We start from the raw sequence: 22,459 nt of genomic DNA, 5'->3' as shown, positions 1-22,459 counted from the left end.
GTCAATCTTCCCACCTTGCGATCAAGGGTGGTTGTCCATTTATTCACCAAGATCAGCAAGTTGAATATACAAGAGTTACCCTTGCTAAAACCGTGCTTTTGAGTTAAAAATTTTATGGATAGTAGGTAGTCACGTATGTAACAAACTGTTATTTGAGAATAAATAATTATTATTATATCATCGCATATCTAGGACTGCATAGTTTTCAGAGTATGGAGAGTTTTACCTGACAGTAGCTTGAAGATTCTCTGTATGAGCTGGGACAGCTTCCACTTTTCTGGTATCATGTCTCGTTTGAGCAAATGTGACAATACCACACTAAGTGGCTTTATCGAGATCGAAGACACTTCCCATAGTATGGTAAAATGAACTATACTTGGGCCAGGAGAAGTGTCCTTGTCTAGGTGGTGCAGGGTCTGATACAACAAATTAGCTCTCAGGTTCACTTCCCAGAGTTCTGTTGAGTTGCAGTTGAACCTCTCGTCGATAGAGTTAGTATAAGACGGTTGAATTGTTTAAAAATACTGTTCTGCCAGACGGTCAGAGATGTCACCGTCGTTGATGGTTGAGCCATTGGGACCTCGCAACTGTGGAACTCCGGTTTTCTTGTGTTGAAGAGAGGCTGTATGACGGAATAAGTTTTTCAAATTTGAGACAAATTTATCGATTTGCATCATCTGTTACTGAAGCTTGTCTTCCCTTATCGTTATTGATTCCTTGTTTGTTTGAACCGCTGATGTGTTCTAATGTCACTGGTCCGCTCCTATTTCGCCTTTTGAATCTTTTGAATCAAGTAGTGCGACTCTTAACGGCTGCAGGTTTTGTATGTGGATAATCCCTGAGCCGTTTATGTTGCAGCACAAATTATCTAAATTATCTTTGTATCCGCTATGCAAATGCAGAGAACGTGATTAACAAGCGATTTGAGTTCCATGTACAGACCGACTCAACGGTGCCGAATGCGACCTCTATCTTAGAAGCGTGGCTGATCCAGCCAGTGAACAATAGAGAACATCATTTTGAAAACTGTAAACTGGTAGGCCCTGACATAATGCGGAAGTGTAAAGAGGAAGCAGTGGATTTATTCATAAAAAATTACATCCTTTACTGTTATCGTCAATATATTCCATGAAGTCGGAATGTACAAATTAGTTAACTGGGCTGGAAGTGCAAGGGACAAGAGTGGCTGATTTGTCCAGCTTACCTTAGTCCAAGCTGAGAAGTAATTGATGTCTTGCTAGAAAAGTGTAAATGCTGGTCTTCCAGTTGTCAGTGTGGAATTTTGTAGAGAGCGGGCCCTATTGTAGTAAACCACAAAAATCCAAGAACAGAGTTGTCGAAAACATTTTCCGAATAGAATCGAATTGATAAGGTTATTGCTTATGCTATCGTAAAATAACACCAAAAGGCAACGTGATACTACTCAGACTCCAAGTCATCAATATTAGACCTCATATTTACTCACTATAAGAACGAAGCTAAAGAGATCCTCGGTTTTATGCCACCCCTAGATAAGAGTGATCATGCGGTTCAAGTTTGGGATCCCAGTTTCATTGTTAAAAACGATGCATCAGCTAGAGGTTGTTGTACGCCAATTAGATAAAAAATATTTTTGCTTTAACCTTGTGTAAATTTAAAAGAGAGCATCGAAAAATTGTTTACGATTATGGAGGAGACCCAAGGAGCTCATCTTTGAACATAAACAGCAATACAAAGAGAGGAATAGTATCCCACAGTTTTATAGAGATTTTAATGTTACATGGCTGGTACAACACTGCTAAAACCGATCCTATGTATTCTTAAGCTACTCTGGCACTATATAAATCGTAGAGATACCTTTCTTCCCATCAAAAATAGTCTCTTCTTCCATACTCTGGATACTATGATCACTCAAGAATTAAATATCTTTGGACTGTAAGAAAGCTCGAAGTGAAGAAAGTAGCGCACACAGAGCTTCCTATGGCTATCCCTCCTACAATGATTGAGGAAATCACCATGGCAATCAAACAACTGAGAAAATAAGCAGGACTTGACTACATACCAGATGAAGCCCTGAAGTCAGACATAAAAGTAACTGCAAACATGCTCCACGTCCTATTCAGGAGAAACAAGTTCTGAAATACAAAATAGAGAGCAACAACCCAATCACATTTAATGGGGGGGAACTATGAAAGAGGTGGAAACTCTCATGCACATTGGCAGAACCATTGACGAACAACGATAATACGATAAAGTTACAAAGGCAAATATTGGCAAAGTAAGGAAAGCATTCTTACAACTGAAGAACATATGGAACTCAAAACATTTGTCAACCAACATCAAAATCAGGATCTTCAATACGAACTTCAAGACAGTTCTACTATACGGAGCCGAAACTTTGTGAACCACTACAACCATCATAAAAAAGGTACAAGTATTTATAACCAGTTGTCCACGTAAGAAACTCAGCATTCTTTGACCGGATACCATCAACAACAGCCTACTGCGGGAGAGGAAAAACCAGGGTCCAGCTTGGGAGGGAATTAAGAAAAGACGTTGGAAGTGGATAGGACATACATTGAGGAAGTCATCAAACCACATCACGAGGAAAACGTTAACTTGGAATCTTGAAGAGAAAAGGAATAGAGGAAGACTAGAGGACACACTGTGTTGAGAATTGGAAGAAGGCATGAAAAAAGATGAATAGCAGCTAGAAATAACTGGAAGAAAGAGAGCTCAGGTCACAGTTGATTGGAGAATCTTATTCGGCGGCCTATGATCCACGAGGAGTAACAGGCGTTAGCAAATAAGTAGGAAAAACCTATAGGATTAGTTAAAATGCATCCTATAACACTAGCTGAAATCGCAAACGTTACCTCTAAGTCCCCAACCATATGTTTTAGCCTATCTGTACTCCAATTAAGGTTACCAACAGACTGGAATAGGATCATAGTAAAGAAAAGAAGTGAAATTGTAAGTGCATTTCGAAGCACACTTGTACTTGAGTAAGGACACAGACTGGGAGAGAAAAGGAAAATAAATTTATATGCATGGGTTTTGTTAACATACAATAGCGTTGAAATAATTTTTGCACAATACATTTTTTAGAAAAAAATATATACACACGTATATGGGCATATTAGTAAAAAGACTTTAGGTTTAAGCTTTTTTGAACACAATAATGCAAAAAACATCCAGATGAAACAAAACGTTATGTTGTGTACTACGTGCAGGGATCGTTTGAGTGTTCCGGAAAACGTACTGTTCTTCCAGAACTCGTTGGTGTAGGCTGGTTGTCAGATCACGGAGAAGTTTCTTCCTAATTTTTGATTATCTGGTGGATATCGTAGTTGTGGGGCTTATATCGTTCGATTGGACCGGAGAAAAATCAACATTATTAGGGTATCCTTCCAAATACGCGGCTTTAAAACCATCAATGCTGATGTTGTCATTAGTTCCGTTCATATCGACGATACAGTACCTAGGTTTGTGCTGAAGGACTTTGAAGGGTTCTTCGTACGTCACTTACAGGGGCTGTCGTAATGGGTCGCGACGTTCAAGAACGTATGTGTTTGTAAGCACACTTGTGTAGAAATGTAGCCAATAATCACCAGTTGGATGCCAATCACTGCAGTCATTTTTAGGGACCATGTGCAAAGGAGATGCCCATGGGCTGTATGATGGCCGAATGATTCCTAAATTTATCATGTGGTCGAATTCGTTTTTGTCCAAACCTGGTCATTTACATTTGATTTGTCTAAATTGATACACTAAAACTGAACATTACCTGTTAAATTTCAGGGTCTTTTTTAACTACCACTTGTTTTTCTGAACTGAAATCCTATTTCGTTACATCAAGTGTTCAATAACATCTCTCTAGTTTCGTCTAAATTAACCAGCGTTTTTCAGGATATTACTTAATGAGTTATTATTTACATAGATATATATCGGTTCCTACTGAGCCATCTACTAGGATACAAAGCCTATAGTAATGAGTGGTGCCATAAGTTGAATGTTTACCTTTTAACCATACGAAACATCCTTCCACAATACGAGTTTGTCAACTAATACCATCATCGACTGTCTAATCACAAGTAATTATTTACTATTCGTGTTTTATTATTTACTAATATAAATTATATCTAATGTTAACAGCCGAATGACCAATCATTTGACATTAATTAGTTAAGAATATCATTATTTATTTCCGATAGGCCTTAATTATATTTGGCTGTCCACAATTCAACTATGTTAAGTGAGATAAATTATAACAAAATGTGACAAATGTATTTATATACTAATTACTGAATATTCTACACATAGATTGTTACATGACTCAACCAAGCTTCAAGTTTCCGCTTTACAACACTTCATATTACTAAGCACGCTTTTTCAGTGTTCAGAACACAATCTGAGATACCCTTCTTTAAACTCAGCTTACCAAGCACTTAGTGGTTTGTAGAGAGACTCGAGGTTAAATAATGTACATTAAAAAGGGACATTTATCAACGAGTAGTCACTTTGTTGTTGATGAAGTCATATAAAAGGTATGGATTCGCGGTTCACGTCTTATTTGGAAGTGCAAAATAAGGCGGTCCATAAGTCTAACATTCTTTATTTAAATATGGCTGCGGCCCACAAAAATGTACTCTTTTTTGACCCATATTTGTTTATATCTAGAAGATAATAAAACCGAGATCAAAATTCTTCAATTAATCCACACATAATTGTTTTGTGTCATATGGTGTAAGTCATTTCCGCTAAATGGTTCACCTTAATTTTAGCTTTAGACTTACACTACTGACAATTAAGTTTCAGTAACAAAACTTTTATAGTAAAGAATCAAAATGAGTCATGTTTTTACGTCCTATTTTAATGAGTATGAATGTACTACATATGTATCTTTAACTAATGAATATGAAAAAACACAACAAACAAATTAGACGATACTGAAACTTTTCTGTAGATAAAAATGGATCTAAGTACAAAACAAACACAAATTCGTTAAGTATACTGTTCTGTGCAATATTTGTAGTGACATCCTGTGAATGAATCGAATAAAACAAAATGCTGCATTAAATACAATTTAGTTTGATCCTTAGGTCATTTGCTCAGTGGTACCACTATGATTAAACACCAAGTAACATTATCTTGAACCCCACAAAGAGTGTTAGTTCCTTCAAGATAGCAGGTATGATGTTTTTAAGAGTGATATATATATATATATATATATATATATATATATATATATATATAAACAATGGTGGACGGTTGCTCAACTTCGGGGATTAGCTGAAATTAGACATTAACACTGTTGGATTCTGACTCAGTGGTCTGGAGGTCAAGCGCTCGTGTGCGAGAGTGATAGGTCCTGGGTTCGGATCTCGCGAGGTGGGATAGTGGATGCGCACTGCTGAGGAGTCCCACGATAGAACGAAACGGCCGTCCAGTGCTTTCAAGTTCTCCATGGTGGTCTATATTTAATTAACTCATGAATTCAACCATAAAATCACTAAAATTTTCAAAGAATCCTTTCTGATACAATAAACCAACTGAAAATAAAATTCCAATCAAACATTATCATGGTCTAGATTAGTTCCTATTATGGAATCATTTACTATATTCACCACAGAATTGAATATAGTTTGTAATCTCTATTAAATATTATTGTAAAAACATAACAAGGATTTATATGAGGAAATAATTTAACAATAGAAATTATAATTAATTGTTAGATTTCTGTAGAAAATCACGTTTATCAACGTGGACACCTACCCGGATTAAGTATATGTGTATATAAGAGAGAGAAAAAAAATGAGAAAAAAAGATGAAAGAATGAGAAAAGAGAGAAAAATAAATATTTATAAACATTGATTTTAGCACATGTCATGTACTAACCTAATAAATATATTCCGAATTTCGCATTCACTTAGATACTGATCAGTTCTATTTTAAAGTTAAGTTTTGATGTACTCATTTGTTTTACTTCTTACCCACATCAATCTACTTATACATATATACACATAGAAGACTAAGTACACAAAAACTATGTGTTGATATTTCTATTTTTTTTATCTCATTTGATCCCATATATTCTATCGACTTGACTAAGTTAGTAATTTTATATTTGTAAATTTCCATGGCTTGAGCACGCACTAAGAAAGAAAGAAAGAAAGAAAGAAAGAATGGGAGGACAGCAAAATAAAATAAGAACTATTCAATCATGAAATTTAGTTATAATGCATAGCAACTGAGATCACAGTGATCGTTTTAGTGTTAATGATAGGAGTAATAATTGTTGCTGTCTATAAACATTGAATCTTCTATATTTATTATTGACAAAACAATCAAATTATAAAGAAATAAATTGTTTGTTCAAGATTGAAGTAAAGATGAAATATGAGAAATTGACGAAATCAAAGCTTAATCTCTTGATGTATGTCTGTGTGTTTTTGGAAGTTATGAACTTATTTTTTGTCAGAATAATTCATCCTTTTTGGAGCAAAAAAGAAGTAACAAGAATATTATAAATTATTAAACTAACTGGTAACTTCAACTAAAGCATTTCAAAAGTAACATTTTTTTCATTTCTGTGAGTTAATTTACCATGAATGCACCACATTTATTGTGCTGATGGGTGTTTATCAGTCATCATCGTTTAGTTCAAGTTTTCTGTGGAATTTTTTTTATTTCATGTAATCGCTTCGATTAGAAACCGTGGTAGATACTAATTGATATGATGAGCAGTAGCCAGATCCACCTTTTTCCGATTGTCTGTGATATGTAATTGTATCTTGAGAAGGAGTAGTTACATTACTTAGTCAATTCGTTATTTATGTTATTTATAGATTCCTAATGGTAAGATATGGTAAATATGTGTTCACACAGTAAATTATCTATTAACTGAAGATAAATGCTACTCACTTCAAACTACAAAAATGTGACTTTTAATAAATTATATTTCAAAAAGAGGTGTACTGATTTATCATTCTGACTTATTTTGAGAGTCAAATAAACCCTCATCACCACTCTTTGAGCTTCCACTCTGCGTCGTCAGATTTAGGCGCTTAGTTTCAGGTAGAAGCCAGTCGTATATTCCGTGAATATAACACTAAAAACCCAAATAGACTGTTGGAAGTTGTCATTCTATATTGTTTTCTAAATTCTGATTTCAATACCACTCATGTTCACCAATGTTATGCAAAGAAAGAACTTAAAATAGCTGGAAAATAAGCGACTTTTTAGTGTCCAAGTTTATTGAAACCGACTAGTGGTTTTTACTACTTTGTGGTATGAACTAATTGTATTTATTTAGTTAGTTAATAAAATCTGTAGAACTGCAGTACTGTGACTCCTTAGTATCAGCTGAGCAGATAAGGTAAACCTGGAGCACTAAACAAATGTTTCATCCTAGTTTGATACTCCTCGCGATTTCTTGATTCGATACGAAATCATGTATTAGAAGTATTGAATAATCCCAATTTATACTGAAACAAATACCAAATACTCTCTAGATCATAACTGTTTTTCGGCTAATGTCAGTTTATGGAGAAAAATATCTACACAAAAGCGCTGAATTTTATATGTAGAATGAATTACTTTGGTGATAAACTTAGTATTGTTTAGTCCAGAGTTAGAAAGGAGGAAACCTTGATCACTGTTTAAAATTAACTAAATAGTTTATAATTGTTTTCTTTTTCTTGTAGGAGTTATTTTATTAATATATCTCCATACTTTCCTAACCTGTATAAATTGGTCAAAACTAGATATCATTTAAATTCATGAGGATCAATATCCATAAAGACTTGTGCATAATTAGTAAATTTAGGGAACAGAGTAAGAAAGAAAGAATATGTAAGTAACAATGTGTCAAATACTGTGTTTTAATTCACTTATCTTTGTTTCTTACTGAGCTCAAATTCGTATTATTTTTTGTTGAAAAAGATAATAATAAGGAAACTAAATAAACAAAAACTCGACAAAAGTTTTGACATTAAAAAATTAACATACCATAAACTACTATAATACAACCATGAATATGTCAAATAAAACTATAATAATAATAATAAAACAGTGACATGATTAAAACAACTTAATATAGTCATATATGGATCACTTTTTTAATCGTTCATCATGAACTAGAGATCAAAGTGTTACCCTACTCAAAAATCACATTCACACACACACATAGATACATAGACAAATAGTCACGCGTACATATTCCCAAACAAATTACTTATATTGGTTCCACGTTTTGTTTTTAAAAAAATGTAGGATTTCTTGATATACTCATAAAGGTAAAATACAGAATAATATTCATCTATTTATTGTATTATGAACATGTAAAATAAACCTAATAATGTAAATTAATTCAACAATCCATGTATTTGTCAGTGTATTAATGTTATAAGTGTTATTTTTCTTCTAATCAAAATCAAATGAACACAGCACATACAAACACACACACACATACAAAGGTATGATCTTTTCTAATAAGTAAATAAAAAAGTATACTTTACAGTTTAAAGTAATTCATTTAATATACAAGAGTGAATCAATAATAATTCATTAATTTGATATGGGTACTTTAAACATAAAATGAGTTATTTATAAAATTTCTAAAAGTGAATAACTATTTGTCAACATAAGCAAAGATGGATGGTGGCTAGCAGTGGAATCCAGTTTGACGCGCGTTTCGTCCTATTTGGGACTCGTCAGCTAGATGTACCTGCATCCCAGAGTTAATGTTCACTCTGGGACTCGTACCCAGTACTTTTCGCTTCAAACGCTATCGCGTTATCCACTCAGCTGTACTGAGTATTCTAAGGTTCGAGTCCCGGAGAGAACATCAACTCTGAGATGCAGGTATATCCAGCTGACGAGTCCCAAATAGGACGAAACGCGCGTCAAACTGGATTCCACTGCTAGCCGCTATCCATCTTTGCTTATAATGCTTGTGAATCAAGGCTGCATCGAGGCAATACGCACAGTATGCACATATGCCAATTAGAGACTGACCAGTTGCAGTCCTAAACATCAATGGGAAGATTCAAACAAACAATACTAAGTGAATTTATTTCTCAATATGTTTTAACGTTGTTATATTTAAAAAGTTTTCATCATAAATATTGACAAAGCATTAAAAAATGAATAGATGATTTTAATGTTGTTATAATAATAATACTGAAATGGGAACATTAATTGATCATTGATTTCAAAATCATTCACCTGAGCTACAAATCTTCTCCATCATTATTGATTACATAAATAAGACATTAAGAAATCAATTTGCTAAATAAATAAAAAGTCATAAAAGTTATTAAATGATCATGTACACATTGATAATATAAACAACTCGATAGTATTTATAGTTTTAAATAAATAAGAGTTCAATTCTTCTTTTCATTAAGTTTAGGCGGGATCGTGGATGCACACTGCCGAGGAGTCCCACAATAGGACGAAACTACCGTCCAGTGCTTCTAGGTTTTCCATGGTGGTCTAGCTTCAAGTGACTCATGATTTCAACTATAAAAATTAGGTGTCCAGTTAATATTCATTATTACATATAAAATGATCACAAAATTAGATACAAATGATGATTGCTACATATGAATCATTCGAGCAAAAGATTTGTAAACTGTTTAGTTTCTTTTAAATCATTAGTACTAGATGATCAAAAAGTTGTTGGCACTATATGTGTACCGTTCTAGACAGGAAAAACCAACCAGTAGTACATAGTCCACTCGTGATGAAAAGGAAATGAAATACATGCACTGATTTTAGTTATGTATCACAAACAGATGTAAAATATTATCTACTAATTATTGTTTTCCGTTAGTCCAAGTTTGATCTAATAGCAGATATCTCTCGTATTGAAGATGAGAGGTTTGTCAAATATGAAACTCGTCATTTAGATATGCCTCCATCCAGTTGCTGATATTCATACAATGACTCTAAGCTAAAACTCATTGCTTCGAACAACAAAACCTTATAAACTAGGCTTTTAAGTCGTAATACTCATTAAATTGATGTGGAACAACAATGAATATGAAATTTTATTATTAAGTGTAGTGTTGTGCTTTCTTATTATTGCTATTCAGGAATGTACTAACTAATACCTGTTTGTATCTATAATCATGTATTTCATTATTAGCCAAGAACTGAATATAGTCAACTTATAAATGCAGAAAATATCTAGGTATCTGTTTAAGTTCAACCAGATACCAATATAAACCAATCGAGCTCTGAATAAGAGCAAAAGAGAACTAAAAAACTTTGCACTTAGTTTTAGGCAAGGTAAAATGTTAACTGAATGTATTAAAACAGATTTGACTTGATAATTTAACATAAATTTAGCATTGGGTAGATTGTTATAAATAAATTATATTTTTATCCTCTGAAGAAGTGGCTTCCACTGAGTATCGAAAAGTCAGAAGATCTAACTTTTCTACTCAATGGGATATTACAAATATATTAGGTATTAAAACAGATTGTTTATGTATTACACAACCACTCGTTTATCGAACTGCTTATTCTGACTGGGTAATTGTTACTAGGGGTATATACAAAAGTGACTATGTATTTGATTAATATGTTAGATAATGGATCACTATGTAATCACAAAAATTAAGTAAATTGGTTAAAACTATTCACATAACCAGAAAGGGCTGGGATAAAAACGACTGCAGTTTGTTTTCTTTACTTCTAACGATAAAATGAGAGGTCATAACCATAAATATTTTTTTAAAAATAGTGATTGGTTTAAATGTCATCGAAGTACGTACTCAATCTGTCTAGGTGTACACATTTTCCCCCTAGATGTACAAAGATATGGCACCCTGATCAACAAATATCTAAGGTTGTAACTTCATTCAAATTTAAAATAGTAATGGCTCATTGCTATTATAAAGGTAATCACTAGACAAATTATTATCTTTTATATCCATTTTGAAACAATGATAACCGATCTATTATTTTTTAAATTACTAATAGAATTGGGAGACAGATTTAATGAGTCTAAAAAGGGTTGCAATAAATTGTTCAGTAATCCAAGGGGGATGTTATTAATGAGTTCGGACCAGCTTAATAAAGACTCGTGTTTATTAACTGTATTATCAACGAGAAGTGCTGTCATTCACAATTTTAAATTAAATTTAATGAAATAATGTGGATGTAAATAGTAAATAACATTATTGGTCCAGTAATCTGTAACTTGATGAGAGTTATGGCTCAGTACCCTAGATGTTGAACTACTAATTACTAAGTAACATGATCAGGGCTCTTTTACAGCTGAGATAACTGTATGTTACTATGATCCTACTATAATGCTATGAACAAACATTATATTAGACTGATTCCCACACTCTGAAATGACAGAATATTTATGTCCGAGAGAGATGATTTTATTAATGTTCAAATTTATTCGTTTTATTGATATCTAAATTAGTAATTAAATCTTCAAGAGTAAACTAACAAGCTTGTAAAAGTTTGCATCAAACTAGTTTAAAATTTGTGTGAAATTAGGGAGTAAATTATTTGTTATACAAGTTAATACAAAAATTGACTTTACTCAATACTCTTATTTATATATTTATTTAAACATATAAATATAGGTACAAATGGGCACCAGATATATATGCGCCACATAAATCTCATTTGATTTGTGTGAGGGCTGTGATACTGCCCGGGTGCCCAAACTGAAGCAGGTGGCTTTCTTAGGTAGCCATACAGAGAGCCTTTGACCTAAATGTCTGATCCACAAGGCAGTCAAGCATCATGAGGAGATGCAGTCCCATGGTAGTCAATGACCAACGACTGATTCACACGTCATTTGTTCCCTCGGGATACTGGAGCCCATGTGCACCATTGATTTGGAATCAGGGTTTTCCAACTCCCCTACGTGGACTTTCCGTACCCACCAACCCAGTTAAAGCGCCGGACATTCTCTTTTCGTCCTGTCAATTTAGTAAACAACAGTAATGTCACGAGAAGGCAGTGAGTAGGACTTCCCTGACAGAGGCTGTCTACGCGTGGCCCTGTGAGAGCATTTCGAGAAGGAGAGCGGACTCTCCCCACTCTCAGCCGTACCAGGACATTTGGGGGCAAAGTAAATAGAATGTAACGAACTAAGTACTATTCATGATAAGAAATATGTTAAAATTGAGACCGGTTGCTAATAGCATAAAATACTATTGAAAACATAATGAGTAGTTAAACAATACTCATCTGGATCATGACCTTTTACCAATTAAATAAAAGTAATCTAAAGATTGCATAGTCATTACAATAGTTCACTAAAGAGCTTGTCAAAAGTTTACTCGAAAAATATTCAGACCAAATGGTGGATTAGCTCGGACAAGTTAGTTTCTTGTAAATTAAATGAAAAAAATTACTAATTGATTTTCATAGTTGAAAGCGTGAGTCAATTGAAGCTAGACCACCATGGAAAACCTGGAAGCACTGGATGGCCGTTTCGTCCTATTATGGGACTTCTCAGCAATGCGCATCCACGATCCCGCCTCGCGAACGAGATTCGAACGCAGGACCTACCAGTCTCGTGTTAGAGCACTTAACCGATAGACCATTGAGCCGGCATCCAACGGTGTTAATGTCTAACTTCAACTGATCCACGATTTTGAGCAACCGATCACCAATTGTCTTCAGTGAGTTGATATCTCACAACTACTAATTGATTAAAAATTATATGATATGACTTATAACTTTTCATAGATTTTTTTATTCATACAACTATAATATCAACAACATCTCTGTTAGAAACCATTTATAATTATAATTGATAACATTTTAAATACATTTGAGTACCTTGTCAAAATACCCTTTAAGTCATGTACATATTAAATACACGCAAATATTAAAAATGTAATTTCAAACGGGTACAATATGAATATTAATTAGTTTCATTGAAAAGAGATCATTATAATAATAATAAAAGGGATTTGATATGAATGAATGGATAAATAAATGATGGTATATAGTATTCACGTTAAAATACATACAAACTTATACTAACAAGCATAAACGACAAGTATGGGAATGTAAATAAGTTAGAAGAACATCAGTCGAATTAATATAATAAATATGATGCTTATTTTATAAAATAAGGTTATCTTTTATTTATTAAATTTTTTTGTATACACATTAACAGTTAATTATTGTTATGGTGAAAGTTTCCATCGAAGTACAATTTCCTTTTAAATATTCATCTATCTTATTGAATAAGACCTAGAAGTAGATGAGTTAATTGTATTTCTTTACTTTGTTTACTATCATGAACAGCATCAGTCTACTGTATTCACTATTGATGCCGGCTCAGTGGTCTAGTCGTTAAGCTCTCGCGCGCGAAACTGATAGATTCTGTGTTTGAATCTCGCGAGGTGGGATCGTAGATGCGCACTGCTGAGGAGTTCCACAATAGGATGAAACGGCCGTCCAGTGCTCACAGATTTTCCATGGTAGTCTAGCTTCAATTGATTCATGATCTCAACTATTAACGTTAATAAATTATTTGAAATTATAGTAACAGTATTTTGGAAATATTTCATAACAATAATAACCTGGGTAATGAATAATTGAATAAGAAGTAATACAAAGTGTGTGTTAGAATATAATGTATTCAAATGTTAATGAGAAGTAAATTTTACAGTATTTTATTTTACCATCTTGATCATCAATATTATTATTCTTTTTTCTTTTTTGACTAGTACTTTATATTCAAATGAACTGAGATGGGACGTGAATATTATTCACTTGTAAATTACAATGTATTTTTAGCGTTTTTAGCGTTTTTCTTTAGCTAGTTAGTTTTCTATGGGATGGGGTCACTAACCCCATGCCCAACCCTCCTCCTTTATCCGGGCTTGGGACCGGCAGTAGCCCCTCGAGGGGTTACAGGCAGAGTTACAATGCATTTTTATACTCCATATTTTTCCCAATATGAAATAAATAATAAATAAACATATATAAGATTTTAAAAATATATTTATGTAATTCAATAGTTTAAGTAAAAATTTGTGAAATTCAATTCGATACACTGTTGATAAGTACGGTTTACTAATGTAATCTGACTAATGAAGCTAGGGTAGATGAAGTAATGTTCGACTAAGCAGTATGTATAAGAAATGTCTTTTAAAAATGAACAGAATAACACGTATTCTTAAGATTGTTTCTGTAATGTAGTGATTGTTTAATTGTTTAAACATTCAGTGTTTAACCATTGATTTGAAGTACGCTTCATCTACCTTGATTTGAGTACTTGGGTAGTATCATTAGCCGTTAATTAATGAATGATTTACATTAATTAGTTCATTTATTAACGGTAATCTTACCAACGTTTATCTAGTGGTTGAATTAAGATAATGAGATATAACATTCACAGATTGTTTATATTTCTTTAAACATGAAAAATCCTACTTTTTAAACTTTCTTCTCATTTCCCACAGATGGTTGAAACATTTTTAAATCGTATCATAGTAATTAGTTATTCATTAAAAATTAAGGAATATTTAATCAATGTTTCTACCATTTAATGAAACTATTCAAGTTTGCGGTAATTACCACTTCTATCGTAATGAAACCAAAGATATACAAGTGTCCATGATAGATATTGTGATGGTTTTGACTTTAGTTATATGATCATCGTTATTAAAACAGTCAATTTACAGATATTTAACACTTACTGAACATTTGTTGACCTGAAATTTACTTTTAGGTTGATCATAAAGATACGAAATCCTTATCAGTTCGCCTCAGAATACTCTCCTTATCTTTTGTCTATACATTATGTTCTTTTCAATTTTTTCTTGGTAATGAAAATATGATTATCCGGTTTTGTAATTGTAGTTTTAAGACAAGTGTTGGTAAATATGAATTAGCAATTTTTTCATTTTATAGCAATAAATCGTTTGTTATGCCTATAAGTTTCCAAAATTGTGTTTGAATTTTAAGTGAACTCAGTTTTACCATAGGTTTTAGAAAGATCACTTTCAATTTGTGTAAACTGCATTACTTAAAAAGGTGTCAAGTTTACACTAGAAAACGAATCTAACTATTGCTTCGTCTTTCTAAAAGTAACAAAAGAGATGCCTGACAAAGGATCAGGCAAAGGGTACATTTACAAAAACCCATCCTTTATCATCAGCCTAGTCGTTGTTAAACTAAAGGGATTTAGTATATTTCTTGTGCCAGAGAATCCACAGTGTTTGCGTATCGGAAATTATGTAAGATGAACTAAATGATCTTAGAAACATTTAAATTGAGAACAAATAGCTGGGATGCCTGGTAACAGAAGTTATGAGACAGAGACATACAAAAAATAACTTCGGCACCTCAAAAGACATTGTTCACAGACATATGTTCATTAATGGTTCATTGACAAAACTACAAAGACACCCCTCCCTCATTGTATTCGAAAAGATTATTTCACACTGCAAAGCCCCGAATAATTTTATCAACACTCTTAAAACCCTGTATATATAAAGTATCTTTTGCCGCATCTAATTTACCCTATATCCATTTCCATAACTTAGATATATTGGCTGAACCCAGTTTTCTCTTATAAGATATACATTCGATAAATGACTATTTAGTTCTACAAATAAGAAAAACAATACATTAGGCACATAACCCAGTCAATTTAATATTTATAAACGATTGTATTGCTTGAAAATAATGTCGTTGGGAACAGGATCTCTCACGTTGATTTTTATTCTATCTGATGAATCGATTGGAATTGTTTATACTACTACAAACCCAAAATATATTAAATAGTATTATTATGGATAACCTGCACTTTTTATATATAGTTATAAGTAATGTGAACAGTTCGGAGAAAGCTATAGTCTACTTCACTGATATCTAGAATATTATATGAATTTACTATAGTTTACCGGTTACTGATATTCATAAATGTGTATTTATTATTACGTTGTTTATTTCACTAATATTTCGTTGTTACTGATAGTAATATTAGTAGTACATAGTTTATCGCAATAATAGATTATATCAATTGCATTTGTACTACAAAGTACATACCAAGTTCAAAGATACCTTAAAAGGAAAAGCAAAAGCAATATAAATTCATATTTACGGTCTACAGTGAGAGGAGAGAAAATGGAAAAAAATCGAAATTTTCTAATTAATCCCTACAGGGAGTTTGAAATGTATTTTTCTTATTTCTAGTTTCTAAGACGGTAGAAAGATGAACAAAGAATTCCAGTAGGTAAAGTTAAGTGATTTTTTAAAGGAAAAATGTAAACAAAAAGCTAATATAATTGGTGGTGATATTAGTAGTGATTCTGTTATTTGTTCTTATTATTTAACAGTGGTTTTGTTCCTAGTTTTTTTGTCTTCCTAAGATAATAATGTTAGATGGATAGATGGTTAGACAGATAAATAGATAGATAGAACAGAAGCTTTTCAAAACTATGGACCATTTATATCTTCGTTACATAGTATCCTCAAAGGGATTATAACTATTTTTCGTTTCTTTATTTCATGCACCTGGAAAGGTAATAAGAGAGAAAAAATGAATAAACGGGATGAAGTAAGTTGATGTAGTGTGGGGAAAAGATAAACCCTGTCAATCGAATTTGACCATGTACGTTTATTTGGTTGAATATATACAAATATATAAGTATGTTTGTGTAATTAGTATTATAGTAGACTGATTAACATGTATTTTCACTAACTTTAAAATTTACGATCGAATCAAAAACATTTTTGAATATCTTTCTAATGAACTATTAGAATGACTACAGTGATTTCAGTTAAAAAAAAACTAATACATCATTTCAACAATGCAACCATATGGTTGAAGGTTCATTATAATGAAACAGTTGAAAAATATTTAACATGGTTATTCACTCTCTCTCTTTTATACACGTGAATGATGTTCTCTATGTAAGTGATGGTCTTATTTGCAAGGAAACAGCAGGAAGTCTCGAACTAAGGTTGGTGCTCTCTAAATAATAAAACTTACAATCTTCAGAGAAGTGGTAACTGAGAACTTAGTTGGAAATCAAAGGTTCACATTTTCAGCTACCATACAACAGGATCACCATACTTGTATGACAATAGAGTTAAGGTTTAATTGACCTGACTGGAAGCTGTATTATAAAACCTACACCTTAAAACTAGACAGATGGAATTGAGGAACCACGAGCTCTTGTTATTAGACCGAAATGGTCAACTAGAAATCTTATTTATTTAAAAAGAATTCAATAAAGAAAGTATTACTTGTTAGACAAAAACTGATCAATAAAAAATGAAAATACAAGTCATGAAGCAGTCACTGATATTTCGTTTACTTTTGCAGTCTCATATTTAAAACTATCGGTTAATGTGATCTGTTGACAATTCCGTGTAAATCGTAGGTATTTTTATTGTCATTATTTCAAAGAATCCACTTCTATCAACTGCAAAGGATTGTAACATAACGCTAATTTCTTTAATTGTCTCTTAATTGCGTCCATCTAACTTTACTGACGCAAAATGTAGCGACTTAAAATTAATACATTTGGATCAAGCCATACTTTATCAATAACTAATTAGCTTGCCATAATTGTTCAAAACTGTATGGTGAATTGGTTGAAATTGAAGAAGTGGACTATTTTGATTCCAATTCATTTCGCGAATGACAAGACAGTTACTGTGACGCTTAGAGATCCCAGTTTTAATCTCAGGAATTACCACTAAAGAGTCTTATATTCAGATAAAATACTTATCCACTGCCCTCGGTTTTTTTTAATAATGCTCCTATTGACGTGACAGTCTACGGTAAAACCGCCCACAAAATAAATTAGTTTCTATAAAAACTATGAACGAAAAATTGCGCAGTAGATTTAAACGTAGATAACTAATTAATAGGTTATTATAAATAGTAAATGATACAAACTAGTTCATTTATAAATAAATGGAATCACTTATTTATCTTATAACAAAAGTTTGACAGATCAGAAGGGGTTTTGTAGAGATTTCAGTATTTTCATAGTTGAAATCATTAGCCAATTGAAGCTAAACCACCATGGAAAACCTGGAAGCACTGGATGGCCGTTTCGTCCTATTATGGGACTTCTCAGCAATGCGCATCCACGATCCCGCCTCGCGAGCGAGATTCGAACGCAGGACCTACCAGTCTCGCGCCAGAGCACTTAACCGATAGACCACTGAGCCGGCATCCAACAGTGTTAATGTCTAACTTCAACTGATCCACGAAGTTGAGCAACCGATCACCAATTGTCTTCAGTGAATTGATATCTCTACAACAGACTTGGTTGAACTCCACTGGTCACTGCTTCCCACTAGAACTCAAGGAAATATCTCTTGAAGTCAGTCACTAGTGAGCATATGATTATAGATCAGAAGGGGTTTTGTGGAGATTTCAACTATGAAAATGCTAATTTAACAATTAAATTGTTGATTTCAATTTGTTAATTAAAAGAATGAATCAAAATAACAGATTTTCTTTCTCATAATTAAATCATTTGTCAAGTAATGGATTTGTGGCGGTTGTTGAATTTCATGACAATCATAAACTGTTGTAAATTAGCAGTTTAAAGATCCCCATAGAATATTCCAAGAATGAATAATATTTGAGCGAACAATTGTTTTCAATAACTTTATCATCAGGCTCTACAGTTATAAGTTCATAATTATTGTGATATTTTACAAAGGCCAAAATGAGGCATGTATTAATTAATTTGACAATGTTATATGTTAAAAATGGTGAACGTTTGCATCCGTTACGACATATATACTTTAAAATTGTGTTGTTTGTTAATTAGAAAGGTCATTTAGTAAAGGTCAAAATGATTTGGAGTAAAGTGTCCCGTCACAATCAGCATAATAGTAATATAGGAAAGATGAAAATGTAAAAATTTGTGTGAATAAAATGCATAGTAGGAGAATTTCATCTAGTTAATATAGATAATAATGATAAATAGTGGATTGGTTGGAGTTAGACATAAACACCGTTGGATGCTGGCTCAATGGTCTATCGGTTAAGTGCTCTGACACGAGACTGGTAGGTCCTGCGTTCGAATCTCGCGAGTGCGGATCGTGGATTCGCACTACTAAGGAGTCCCATAATAGGACGAAACAGCCGTTCAATGCTTCCAGGTTTTCCATGGTGGTCTAGCTTCAGTTGACTCACGCTTTCAACTATGAAAATGGTAATAGTAATAATAATAAGATTGTTGTGTGAATATAATATGTAATAAAAGGGGCGTTATCAAGGTAATTACGACAAACGAATGATGGATATGAAGATTAAGATAGAGGTGATCAAAAAGGGGGGAGAGTTTCATAATATTTAGTTTAGGTATCTGGTGATCCAGTCGTAGGTCAATGTAAACATAGACGCTGGATATACCTTTTCTAAATTAGACTATCATTGAAAGCTTGGAAGCAATTTGTCAGTTTTATAATAGTGATTTTGTAGGTAATAATCTTATATTTGAATATTTTAGTTAATTAATTCAATGAATAATTAACTGTTTACTATGAAATATTTCAAAATTATAAAATGACTTATTTTTACACATTTTCTTCTGCCTTTCAGTCTCACTTCCATGAACGAAATACAACGACAACAACAATTTTTCCAGACTATATATGTTTAACTTATAATTGACACTTACATTATGTGCTATATATATACAGAAAGAAATAGGAAACTGGAGTATATATGTATAAGCTGTCGTATCCATGTTAGCAACAGTAAATAGAATGACAAATTACTTTATTTTGTAATTTTGAAAGCCTCAAGAGACTAAGAAAAAATGGAAATTACTGGATGACAGAGAAATAGAAAAAAGTTGTTATAAATAGATTAATGTTAGCTACTGTTTATGTGGAGAGATTGATGTCGTAGATTTTATTCACCCTTCTCTTTCTGTCTGTTTTTTTATGAATGCTTAGGACATAACAAAGTCATCATAATTTGTTTAAAAATGTACATATATATATATATATATGCAACTAATTAGTTCACACCTTTGTACAGTATTATTTATTTAACAAATAGAAATTATACATTTAATACATACACTCATCACCTTTCTTCATACACTACATTTGTAAGATGTCTTTTATTAGGGGGGAATATTTGTACATGCATTGATAAAGAGTCAACTTTGTATTAGGGAGTGCACATATGGAGTTATTTTGACGAAATCATTAATCATTATGTTATTGACATAACTTCATTGTCGCTGGTTCCTCCTTTTTTTTTATTAACAGTTTCTTCTGCATTCATTTCTTCCCTTCTTATTCTCATTCACTCCTATTCTCTCGATTTATGGCACATATAAATACGTGTATAGGTCTCTTTAAAATCCTTTCTCTGCTCATTTTTAATTCCCATGAAATTTATTCCTTTTTTCTGTCATCGTCTTACAGTTGTGATATGATCACAGCTGTTCAAATAATTCAGATTTTGACAATTATTTTGTTTTATCTACTTTTTCTAATATTTATTTCTTCTAATAGGAAATTGTTATTGTGCATTCAGGGGTCACTAACACACCCACACAAATACACATCTACACAGGTAGATCAACAGGCTCAATGGTATTATACTAGAAATACAAAAAAATGATTTATTGTAGTAGCTATAAACATCATCATCTTCATTTCCATCAACTTCATCACTCTTATCACTGTTGTCATGGGCGTCATAATTATGCATACAATAAATTTGTCAATTATATGTATGTGTTACTGAGGTGAGAAAATGATGTTGTATGAATGAATGTTTTGATAGACATTCTACAAATTGTATACGGTGGCATTTTAAGACAACAGAAATATTTTCATAAATATTATTGGCTAAATCAGTTAATTTTCTAGATAAATTGATGAAAAGAAGATGGATTTCTTATTTTTCTTTACTGAATTCAACAAGTTTTTTGTCTTTAGTTTACTAATCGATTTATTTTGTAAATGAAATTAACCGAATAGTAACGAGAATTTCTGTAATGACTACGAAAACAAAAGTTTCTTTAGACTAGCCGTTAGTGTCGTGAAAGGAATATGACAAAAATGGAAGCATTTCTTTCATAGTGTGACCTAACTCATGCAACTACTAAATTCTAAATATCATTACCTAACTAATTACCCACCAGTCAGCATCCACATTCTCATAGTTCATTATTACAATTACGATACAATTACATTTATATGTAAATAAACTTTGATCAATCCTTTTTTACTTTACATGATAACTGAAGTGGAATATTAGTTCCAGAGTATAATCTTTTAACGATAATAAACATTATTATCATTGTCATCTAAATATGCTTATGTTAATAATGATATCAATCATTCTATTGAGTGAATAATAAAACAGAGAATGTACTATTGTTCCCGCCTATATTCTCGTTCATTACACAATATTAACAACAAAAATAAATAATTGAAATCATGAGTCAATTGAAGCTAGACCACCATGGAAAACCTGTGAGCACTGGACGGCCGTTTCATCCTATTATGGAACTCTTCAGCAATACGTATCCACGATCCCACCTTGCCATCCAGTGCTTCCAGGTTTTCCATGGTGGTCTAGCTTCAATTAACTCATGATTTTAATTATGAAAATACTGAAATCTCCACGAAACCCCTTCTGATAAAAATAAAAGCAGTGATCAGTGGAGTTCAAACCACGTCTGTTGTGAGATATCAACTCACTGAAGACAATTGGTGATCGGTTGCTCAAAATCGTGGATCAGTTGAAGTTAGACATTAACACCGTTGGATGCCGGCTCAATGGTCTATCGGTTAAGTGCTCTAACACGAGACTGGTAGGTCCTGCGTTCGAATCTCGCTCGCGAGGCGGGATCGTGGATGCGTACTACTAAGGAGTCCCATAATAGGACGAAACAGCCGTCCAATGCTTCCAGGTTTTCCATGATGGTCTAGCTTCAATTAACTGATGATTCCACTATAAAATTTCACAAAAAACCCAGTCTGATAAAAATAAATAAATTTATATTTATATTAAACGAAAGTTAATATACAATTCACATAATTTCTTTAATTTTTAAATATTTTTCATCAAAAAACAAGTATCTTTAGATTGGACAAATAGTGTGTGTGTGTGTGTACAGAATAGAAATAAATACACATTCTTTTTTTTTTAAACGGAAAGAAAAGCCATCTGATTATGTAATGATTATAACAATGGTCAAATTAAGATGATGATAATGATGATGATGGTAATCAACAAAATATATTTGTTGGTTAGAAAAAGTCTTAAACAGGATATAGAAAAAAAATTGCAGAGAAGTGGAACAAAAGGAATTCATTTTAAAAATATCATATGTCTTATTTGTTTAGTAGTTATCTATAGAGTTATAATACTATTATGAATATTATTATGAATACTGCTTGTTAGTTCTTTTCTATATTTTAACTCGTTTATTTAGTAAATAAGTGAATACATATATTTTTGTCATGTTCATTAAAT

This window comes from Schistosoma mansoni, chromosome 1 (genome assembly GCF_000237925.1).
Source record: "Schistosoma mansoni strain Puerto Rico chromosome 1, complete genome".
Taxonomy (NCBI): Eukaryota; Metazoa; Platyhelminthes; class Trematoda; order Strigeidida; family Schistosomatidae; genus Schistosoma; species Schistosoma mansoni.
Note: the sequence above shows the minus strand (reverse complement) of the source record.